The sequence below is a fragment of the Diachasma alloeum genome, unplaced genomic scaffold (genome assembly GCF_001412515.2).
Source record: "Diachasma alloeum isolate Michigan unplaced genomic scaffold, Dall2.0 Dall_scaffold_00321, whole genome shotgun sequence".
Lineage (NCBI taxonomy): Eukaryota > Metazoa > Arthropoda > Insecta > Hymenoptera > Braconidae > Diachasma > Diachasma alloeum.
Window position 1 is genome coordinate 161220 of NW_021680460.1, and position 11106 is coordinate 172325.

Sequence of the window (11106 nt, forward strand, 5' to 3'; positions counted from 1 at the left end):
CCCTCAAGAAAATCAAACAAAAAGACTTAGAAAATTTGAGCCGAAGAAATTCTATAGGAAATCGATTTCTATTGACTTTTTCTATAGAATATTTCCTATCGAACATGTCAATAGAAACTGCGAAAAAATTATAGTAAATTTAATAGAAATCTAATAGAATTTTCTAGCGAATTCGCTTGGATTTTCTATTAAATTTTTTCACACGTGGAGTTAAACTGAAATTTGAATCATCCCATATTTCCATTGAACAAAATATTTTTAATGAAAAGATTTTTATGTTATTAATGAGACGTTAAAAATCAATTGAATCAGTTGTATCAAGACGATTCAAAAATGATATTCTTGAGTGATTCACAAAAGGTATTTCTGTTTTTTTTTCTTTGAAGAATGAAGACACGTGAAATAGACTTGTTTCGATTTTGCTGTATTTTTATTTGGGGCAATGGGGATTTTTTTCGCGAGATTTTCTCGGGGAGGAAGATTCTTAGAAACCTTTAAGATTATTCTGGGGAATGATCCAATTCGATTTCGCCCCACCCTCCGCTCAAAACGATACGACTGAGTCGGAGCTGAGTTTCGAACGTTGAGCCACTGCTCAAGCTCAGGTACCGGGTTGTGCCGTCTTGGCGTTGCGCTCCAAGCTGGTGTGGAGCGGCGTGACTCGCCGTGAACTCGGGTATAGCGTCAAGCCGAGGCTGAGTTCTGAGTACCCGAGTTGCGGCTGAATCCCCGGTCAAATTCCTACACGGGTAAACTCATTCAGTATTGCTAATTGAATATTAGAACTGTAGCTGCTTAAAAATGAAGAATAGATTCCTGGGAACAACGATTTCTATGTGCATACAGACAGTAAAGAAATATCGATACCGCGATATAGCTCTATAACGGCAGAGTGAATTTTCCGTTTCTTTTAAATTAAAACTTTAAATTTATGCTTTAAACTGAGACTTCATTCATTCACATCGTTCTTGTCCATTTTTATTTTTTAAGCGTCAAAATTTTCCATTTTTTAATGCCTATACGCGTGTGACGTATTGAGATCGATCAATACATCGATTAGAATAATGTTAAGAGATATTCGGTCGACATAGTGGATCATGGGAAAGAGGAATATGATTTCTCTTTCCTGCGATCCAAACATGAGCTCAGCAGTCACACGGTGTCGTATACACATCGTGGTAAGCGGTCACATGGTGTCAACTGAGTCCAGCTTCGCTTGAGGAAGCTGTTTGACTGTTTAGGTCTGTGTCAATAATGACACACGACTGTGTTAGTCAGGACGAATCGTGGGACTGCTTGCCCTGCAATTTTGAGCTTTGAGTGTCTGTTTGAAATCAATTACGATTTGATGAGCCGGGTGGTCGGGAGGAAAAGTGAGGTTCGGATTAACGGTTTGATAATTTGCCGGAGGTAATTTGATGAGTTTTCTTTAATAAACAAATTACTATGCACTGAAAATTACACAACACAGAGTTTAATAAATAGATGATTTCCGAGTGGACTGTATACAACTTAACAAAGAAAGATGATTTGCGATTAATATTCGATAATAGTTGCAATGATTTTCCGGCACTTTCACTCGATGATGTTCGATGGCGTACTAAAGATACGACACGCACGATCGTCCTCGTGCGTGTTCGTCGATGCCCGAAGGTTTCCGAGCGAGCCAAATTCGACATTTAGCCCGACTGAGGGATGATTTTCAACATCCCGCCCGCCCTGCGTCACCTCCAGGTGACGATGTACGGCTGATGATTATGATGACGTATCACTGTTGACCTTCCAAAAGGTCGTCGTTGATCGGCAAACGCACCAGCCTGTGGATGGACCGTTGAGTCTCCTGGTTGCCTTTCCTCAGTGTGACAACTCTGGTCAGGTTGTCTTGTCCCGGATGAATTGCGATGACTCGAGCCAGAGGCCACTTGGCTGGTGGCTCCCGCTCGTCAATGATGAGGACCAACGAACCGATTTTTACTTCGTTCGTTGGCTGCTTCCACCGATAGATTTGCTGGTAACGATGAATGCACTCTCGTGCCCAGTGTTCCCAGAAATTCTGAAGCCTCTGGGAGATGATTTGCCATCTGTTCAGTCTTGCTGTGTTGATCTGCTGAAGTGAAGGCTCTGGAATTGTCGTGAGCGCTTCTCCTATGATGAAGTGTCCTGGTGTCAGGGCTGATGTGTCCTGCGGGTCGTTTGTGAGTGGGCAGAGTGGTCGAGAGTTAAGTATGGCCTCGACTTGCGTCAGAAGAGTCGTAAATTCTTCGTACGTCAAGGTCGAGGTTCCGATGACCCTTCGTAGATGATATTTCGTTGATTTCACTGCAGCCTCCCACTTGCCTCCCATGTGCGGCGAGTGAGGAGGGTTGAATTTCCATTTCGTTCCGTCGGATGCTAGCTGATCCCTGATAGTTGCCGATTCGCTTGATGCCTGGTCGAATAACCTTTGAAGTTCTCTCTCTGCCCCGATGAAGTTGACACCCCTGTCGCTGGACAGGGTTGCACAGATGCCCCGTCTCGATGTGAAGCGTTTGTACGCTGCGATGAATCCCTCCGCTGTGAGGTCCGTTACCAGTTCCAGATGTGTTGCTGAAGTAGCAAAACATACAAACAGACAGATGTAAGCCTTGTACATTGTCTTGCTTGCCCCTGATCCTCTCCATCTCAGGATGTTGATTGGGCCTGCGAAGTCTACTCCTGAGTGGAGAAAGACCCTCGATGGTGTCACTCGTCGTGTTGGCAGCTGTCCCATCAGCTGTTGAGCCCTCAATGCTCGATGACGTGCGCAAATTACGCATTTGATGATGTGGGAGCGTACTGGAGCTCGTCCCCCGATGATCCAGTACCTCTGTCTGATGTGTGCCAAAGTTAGTTGAGTTCCTCCATGGAAGCTCCGTTGATGAGCCTCCGCGATGATGAGCGATGATAATGGCGAGTGACGGGGAAGAATGATTGGATTCTTCTCCTCCGGATCCAATGTTGATCGTCTTAGACGTCCGCCCAATCGCATGACGTCGTTATCCAGGTATGGCGTCAACGTTGCCATACGATGATTGGCCGCTAAGGGGTTTCCGTCCCTCAGCGTGTTAACTTCTGCCTCGAAGTAGAGCTGCTGCGTGTATCTGACCCAAAACAGTCTCGCCTCTTCGAGTTCCTCTGGTTCCAATTGTGGAGAATCGGGTAGCGGCTGTCTTCTGAAGCGTTTTGCTGCGCGGTTTACCCAGGCTGTAACCCGCAGTAGCTTTGTGAGTGATGAGTATCTGATGATTAGCGCATTTGCCTCGGCAATCTGCACTGGATGTGAGCTGATGATGGGCGGCCTCGCTTCCTGTGCCGCTTCTGATGATACCTCTTTTGATGATGCTAGGTCCATTGATGATGCTAGCCATTGGTCTGGTGGCAGGACAAGCCATGATGGCCCTGTCCACCATAGATGGTGCTCCGCCAGTTGTTTCGGGGTGAGACCCCTTGATGCGCAGTCCGCCGGATTCTCCTTCCCATTGATGTGTCTCCAAGTTGCAGAGGGCAGGGTATCTCGTATCTTAAGAACCCTGTTCTGTACGAAATCCTTCCAACGGGCAGGGTCCCCGTTGATCCAGGTGATGGCTACCGATGAGTCGCTCCATAGATAAATCTCGATGTTGTCCAATTCCAAAGCCCTTTTGACATAAGCCACGAGTTCTGTGACCATGACTGCTGCCGTGAGCTCCAGTCTTGGAATGGTCTTCTTCTTGAGAGGTGCCACCTTGGTCTTGGCACAAACCAAGGTGACAGACGTTCCCGATGTCGCTGCGGATGTACGGAGATAGACCGATGCGCCCATTGCCAGATTTGATGCGTCCGCAAATCCATGAAGTTGAATTTCCGATGTACCGGGCGATAGATGTAGCCAACGTGGTATTGATAGGCTGCTCAAGTGTTGAAGTTGCTCTCTGAATGATTTCCAGCGATCCTTGTAGTCATCTGGAAGTGGATCGTCCCAGTTAAGTTTGAGCAGCCATAATTCCTGGATGAGTATCTTTGCCGTGACGATCACCGGCGCGATGAGTCCCAATGGATCGTAGATTTGCGCAATCTCGGACAAGGTTACGCGCTTGGTGATGGTGTCCTCGGTGAAAGTCTTTGCTTTATAATGGAAGGTGTCCGTGTGGGGCTGCCAGCATAGTCCCAACACTTTCACCGTTGATTCCTCGAATTCGATGGTTGGAGCTGATCCTGATGATATTCCGAGTCGCTCTAGGGCTTGTGGTGCATTGCTGCACCATTTTTGCAGGGGCATGCCGCCCGCCATGCAAAGTTCGATGAGCTGCTTGATGATGTTTTCCAGATGCTCTTCTGTTTCCGCGCCTCCGTATATGTCGTCAACATACCGTCCCTTGATGAATGTCGGTAAGGCCAACGGGAATCGATGGCCTTCGTCGATGGCCAACTGCTTCAGCACCCTCAGAGATAGCCAAGGTGCGCAGCTGGTGCCGTATGTGACTGTCGTCAGTTGAAAGTCGATGAGTTTTCCTTCGTCGTCTTTCCAGAAGATCCGTTGATAATCCCAATCGTCTCGATGAACACGAATCTGGCGGAACATTTTCACAATGTCCGCACCAAATACTAAACGATGACGACGTAACCAGATAAGAACGTCGGAGCTGTCTACTTGTAGCTTCGGTCCTGGATGGAGTATGTCGTTAAGTGACACTCCTGATGAGCTGCGATGCGATGCGTCGAACACCACTCTCAATTTTGTGGTCGTGCTGTCTGGTTTAAGCACTCCATGATGAGGCAAGTAATATGCCTGCTTTGGTTCTGAAGTTGAAGGTGCTCGCTGCATGTGGTCCAGGGCCTCGTACTCTTCGATGAATTTCTTATAGAGGGTATGAGTGACTGGATCTGACGATAATTTTCCCAATAGCTTAGATAGCCGTTTCTTGGCCGTTGATGCTGTATCTCCCAAGGCGGCTGGTGATGATTTAAAGGGGAGACGCACGACATAACGTCCCGACGAATCCCTCTGATGAGTCTCGATAAAGTGTTGTTCGCATTCGGCTTCAGCTTTGCTCATGACAACTGTTGATAATGTATCCGGTAGCTCCTCCTGGAGCCAGAACTTTTTTAGGAGTTCTAATAATTGTTGATTCGCCGTCTGCGTTGATGTTTTGAAGGACGATTTGGCTACGCAGTCGTTACAACAAACTGGTCCCGATACTACCCAGCCAAAAATGGTCTGCTGAGCAATAAGTTCGGTTTTCTCAAACCTGATGATTTTCTCTCCGATGATTTTCCCATAGGCGTCAGCTCCAATGATGAGGTCGATGGCCCCAGGTCTCAAGAATTGAGGATCTGCCAATTGTAGTCCTCTTAGTTGAAGTGGGGTTGATGTGTTGCAAGTGAATGGCGGTATTTCAGCCGTCAACTTGCTCAGGATGTGAGTCTCCACGATGATCTGCACAGCAGGGTCATGTCTCGGTTGTAAGGCGAGTTTCACAACCCCACGTGTGTTCCCCGATGATGTTTCTCCGATGCCGATGATGACCAGTGATGATGACTTTCGTTCCAATCGCAATTGATTGACCAAGCGTTCTGAAATCAGTGATACTTCGGAACCCTGGTCGATGAGGATCCTTGCTGGCTTTGAGAATCCTTGATGATTGAGGGCGTTGACCCTAGCTGTTGCCAAGACTACCAGTTGTGATGTTCCCTGAGGAATTCGTTGAGCTTCCAGAACGTTGATGGTGTCCACCTGCTTTAATGGTTGTGGATCTGATTGTCGTTGATGAGTGACCTGGTATTTCTCTGATTGTTGATGATGCCCTTGATGAGTGTTCTGATGATTCTCTGATTGTCGAAGATCTCCAACACGCCGTTGTTTTGAATGGCGTTGTTGTCCAACGTGGTATTTCTCTGATTGATGATGACCTCCGAGGTGGTACCCCTCTGATTGATGATGATCTCCAGTCTGATTGTGAGGTGTCGATGACCTCTTCATCTCGATGAGTGATCTGACAGATGATTTGATTGGTGATGCTGTGTCTTGGCGCGATGATGGACCAGATGATTGTAGACAGGCATCTTCCCGTTGATTTCCTCTGATGATTGCGATGACGTAGGACTCAACCCAATTCCCCGGAGTCGTAAATTCCTGGTAAATTAGATCAAGCTTCCTGGATGAATTACTGTTGGATAAGCTCGCTAGAGCTCTGTGGATCTAAACCATGTACCACGTGATGATGAGTGACTTGAAGTTGAAGAGCTGATAATGGGTCTGTCGTAATAAGTGTTGATCATGCCGCCCGCCATGCCGACAGCTCCGATTCGTTTTTGATGACTCGAGAAACCTGCTATGACGATGACTGATGATTTTGCCGGAGTTGGAGTCCCCTGAAGATTCGACCGTTGAGATCTCTGGAGAGTTGAGAGAGTCGTAAATTCTCTCAATCGCCGTTGACCTTGTAGATGTCCTTGAAGATGAGTTACCTCGGGAAAGAAACAATGGATGAGGGCGGTATCATTTGCCGAAGTTGATAGAAGATAAATGATACTTTACCTCTCCATCCAAATGTTTCCTGCTTTCCCGGGCTCGGAGTAGATGATCCATTGCGTTGATGTTCTCTCGATGATGAATTTTCCAAAGTTGAATTTTGATAATTCTCCGAAATTTTGTCGACCCTGCCAACGTCCTTGACGTCTCTGTCAAGCTTGTTCATTCGTTGAGTTGCCCTGCGTTGATAAACTTGATGACTTTCTGAAGACGTAGTGATGTGGTTTGAACGAGTAGATTTTCGAATTTTGATGAATGCGTTGAGACTCCGTGAGAGAGATGATGATACCCGCACGTTGAACGCCGATATACGTAATACGAGTGTAGCGAGAGTGGGGATGCCTCCTCGACTCACGCTGATGAGGTTCACTGCCGAAAGTCGGACGGATTGAGAATGAAGGAATCCGATGAGTATCAAAATCCGCCGAGTGCCAACGATGATTTTCAATTCGCGCAGCGTACGATGTAAACAAACTTCGATGAGGCCAGAGTACTAATCCTCTGAGGAATTTATTCCGGATGAATCGCACTGAATTTTTTCTGGTGATTGTCCACGTTGATTGTCTCGTGAACCCCGAATTGCCTCGTAGCACACAGAGCGTCTATTTCACAAACGCGTTGATTTTCCACACGTGATACTGCATTTCACCATACTGTCTCTTGTCCCTGTCCTTGATGATTATCCACTTTCAACACCGCACTTTTACACTCCANCACTAATCCTCTGAGGAATTTATTCCGGATAAATAGCACTGAATTTTTTCTGGTGATTGTCCATGTTGATTGTCTTGTGAACCCCGAATTGCCTCGTAGCACACAGAGCGTCTATTTCACAAACGCGTTGATTTTCCACACGTGATACTGCATTTCACCATACTGTCTCTTGTCCCTGTCCTTGATGATTATCCACTTTCAACACCGCACTTTTACACTCCACTATCCGGCTCGAAGGACCAATGTTTGAAATCAATTACGATTTGATGAGCCGGGTGGTCGGGAGGAAAAGTGAGGTTCGGATTAACGGTTTGATAATTTGCCGGAGGTAATTTGATGAGTTTTCTTTAATAAATAAATTACTATGCACTGAAAATTACACAACGCAGAGTTTAATAAATAGATGGTTTCCGAGTGGACTGTATACAACTTAACAAAGAAAGATGATTTGCGATTAATGTTCGATAATAGTTGCGATGATTTTCCGGCACTTTCACTCGATGAGGTTCGATGGCGTACTAAAGATACGACACGCACGATCGTCCTCGTACGTGTTCGTCAATGCCCGAAGGTTTCCGAGCGAGCCAAATTCGACATTTAGCCCGACTGAGGGATGATTTTCAACAGTGTCTCTCTGGACTCCTTGGAGACCAGAGTACGATCGGGAGTGAAGCTGGACAGACATCCCAACTCCTCAATATTTTAATAACGCGTTGTAATGAGATTTTCTTGTTACGGGTTAAAATCCCCTTAAATAGATGGTCATACCCTTAAAATTATGATAAGAGGGACAGGAAGAGACATCTAGAGGCGGCTGAAAGAGCCACGACTAGATGGGAATCACCACAGACCAATGAAAGGCTGAAGGCATAGCAGTTTTGTATGGAACCGCGACCCGTGGGAGTCTGGAGGAGGTTACTAGACTTTCGCTATTCTAGAACTCGCCCAGCTCTGTATAGGGGAAAGTGGCCCGATGTACAGGGGTTCCAACTAGGCAACTCTAAAGGCTGTGTCGGGTGTAACGTTCCGACGTTGAATTTCGTAGATGGCACAATTAATCGGCCATAAAAATCCGCGAGATTCAAATTATGGTTCGGAAATGATTTTTAAAATGATATTTTTACAACGTAGTATGCTGAGAAGTATGGGAAAGCAAGGACAATGAACAAAGGAAGAAAATAACTCCGCAATCGTGAGAAAAACCGTTACAGAAAATTGTCAATGTCAAATACTTGAGTTGAATCCCAATTTATTGCCCTCCAAAACTCGTCACATAAAAGGTTTTACCTTAAAAAATCCAAAATTTAGAGAGGTAAGTAAAATTAACAGTCACGGTCCCAAGTCCTGTGTAGCATGCGTTCGACATGTGTGGGCTCTCCTTTGTTCATTGTATTGCTGAGAGGGCCTAAAACCCTCTGAGGGGAAAACTTGCGACGTCCCACGCTCCCCTTTTCTACCGGTTTCCCTTGGGTTTCACTTTTGCCTTTCCCCTGGGCCAGGTTTGCGTGCGCAACTTGTGGGCTAGTGGGGGTTGTTGGACCCAACCCTAAAAGTCAAGTTTAAGTTTTAGTTATACTGGCTCTTACAAAAGAAGTAACCTCGGGTCTCGGCTCGAGCCAGCCCCCCCACTCTCCAGCCGACCCCCACTCTTACTCGCGCATGCGCTTCAGCCTTCAGTCATGTTCCTCCGCGCGCGCCAACTTCGACCGGCATTTCCAATCCTATTCAAAAAAGACCCAAGCGAGAATTGACAAAAAAACTAATTAAGGATTAATAAGTATGTTTTATAGTTTGGTACAGACCACACAATAGCTTAAACCCTTTTTAATCATCAAATTGGTCAATTAAATTGCGTGAAAAAAATTTGAAAAAAGTTATGAATATTCAGCGTCATTCACATGTGACCTTTTCCTTAATTTATATTATTTAGATTCCTGAAATAAGGATCTGGCCAATTAACGAAAAAGGACAAATAAGGGATATTCTGAGGCAATTAACTGTATTCAACTTAACTACAAAGTAAATCATCAAGAGACGTTGATAAGGCCTTTTCGTAAGATCAGGGGAACTGGGGGGAGGCCAGGCAACTTTTGTACACGTCAACGGCAGCGATTCTAATATTTATAAATGTGGGGAGAATCTAATCGTGTCTAGGGGAATTCTGAACTCTAAGAATAATAGAATGTGAAAAGAAATCAAAGGGGAGAAATGGAAAAATAAGTCTGGCGCACCGTTGGGGGGATGGAACAGGACCATACTCCGGGGGCAAGGGGGAAATGAGGGGAATAACTCGTACTCATATCGACGTCTAACTGCAATCTGCACGTTCAAATAAATCCTCCAAATAACAGGGCCTTCGTTTCTCCTCTCGGAATCCAGGGCACAAGGTCTAGAGCGGGGATGAGCTCGTATGGACCACCAAAAATCCTCTTTTCCACCAATATCCCGATAAGTTCTTCCGATGTACTTTCTTCCGTTCACTATCTCGATTTTAGTTTAGCACGTGGCAATTCACGGGGCAGCTGTTGCACGAGTGATTCCTTCTCTTCTCTTCCTTTCTCTCCTTCGTCTTTCGCGAGGATTCGCCAGTCGTCGCATTCCCTCGCTCATCTTTGTGAGGAATCGGGGCCAATCAATGTATAGGAATTGTGCCCACGATCCTGGTCCAGGGATGTATCAATGGTGAATCTCGAGGGCGGTAAATATCCAAGGCTAGTAGCTGGGACGTTTCTAGGGGGGCACCGGCTCCTGTAGTCGATCTAGGTGGGCCGGAACTGATGACTTCCTTCGGTGGCTGTTCGTCGTTGATTCCAGGGGCCAGGGTAAGGGGGTAACGAGGGGAAAAGCTGGAGAGAAGATATCCAACGATGGCGGGATTTACGTATTAGGGGGCTGAGTGTGTGTGGGAAAAATGTAATATAAAAATAATAAAAATAAATAATTGTGCCTCGTCACACACATAACATTTTGCACAGAATTATTATTTTTAAAAACATTCGTTGTTTACAATAAATGAATGAAATTATTTAAACTTTCGGAAACCTTATTTTTTTAGGCATGAAATCGATTGTTGGTAACATTCTTGGTATGAATAAATTTGTTACGATTCCAAACAAATGATACTTATGGTGGAAAATTGATTGTTTATAAATTGTTTATAGAAAATGCTCGGAACATTCAAAAATTGTAATTTCTCAATCATTTCATCAATTTTTTCTCTAGACTGAACTTTCTATTTTTTTTCAGATTTTTAAAATGTTTTCAAACGGTTCCATATCGAGATTCAAATTCATACGTGCAAAGTTTAAATAATAAGATCATTGTAAAATGTCCGGAAACGTAGGGTTCAATGGGGCTCCAATGAAAACTCTGATGTTCGAATACAAAAGTATATAGAAAAGTATTTCACTGGAGAAATAATACCCAAAGAGCTTGGATATCCTTAAAAGTAGTGTGAGTGGGGATAAACTAACAATAAACTTACTAAAAATTATTATTTATCAGTATATATAACCATCCTCTATACTATTAACTATGAAGTATTTATATTCACGACCGAATGAAAGCACTCTGCAAGAAACTCCTACAATTGTCTAACTGTGGAGTAAATTACTCCCTACTTAAATTTATTCTGTCGATTTATTTGGTTAACAAGGCTTGGTGCAACCGACCCATGGAGCTACTGAATTGTCAATCACAGCAGTGTTAATTATTCAGTTTGAAATATAATTTTTTAGTAATTTTCTTTTTATCACGAAATGTTTAAGAGAACTTTGCAGAAACAAATAGAACTCATTTTTTTTCTAGATGCTCATAATAACGAATTTTCGAAAAAAAAGTTAAAAAACTTGAATTTTACAAAT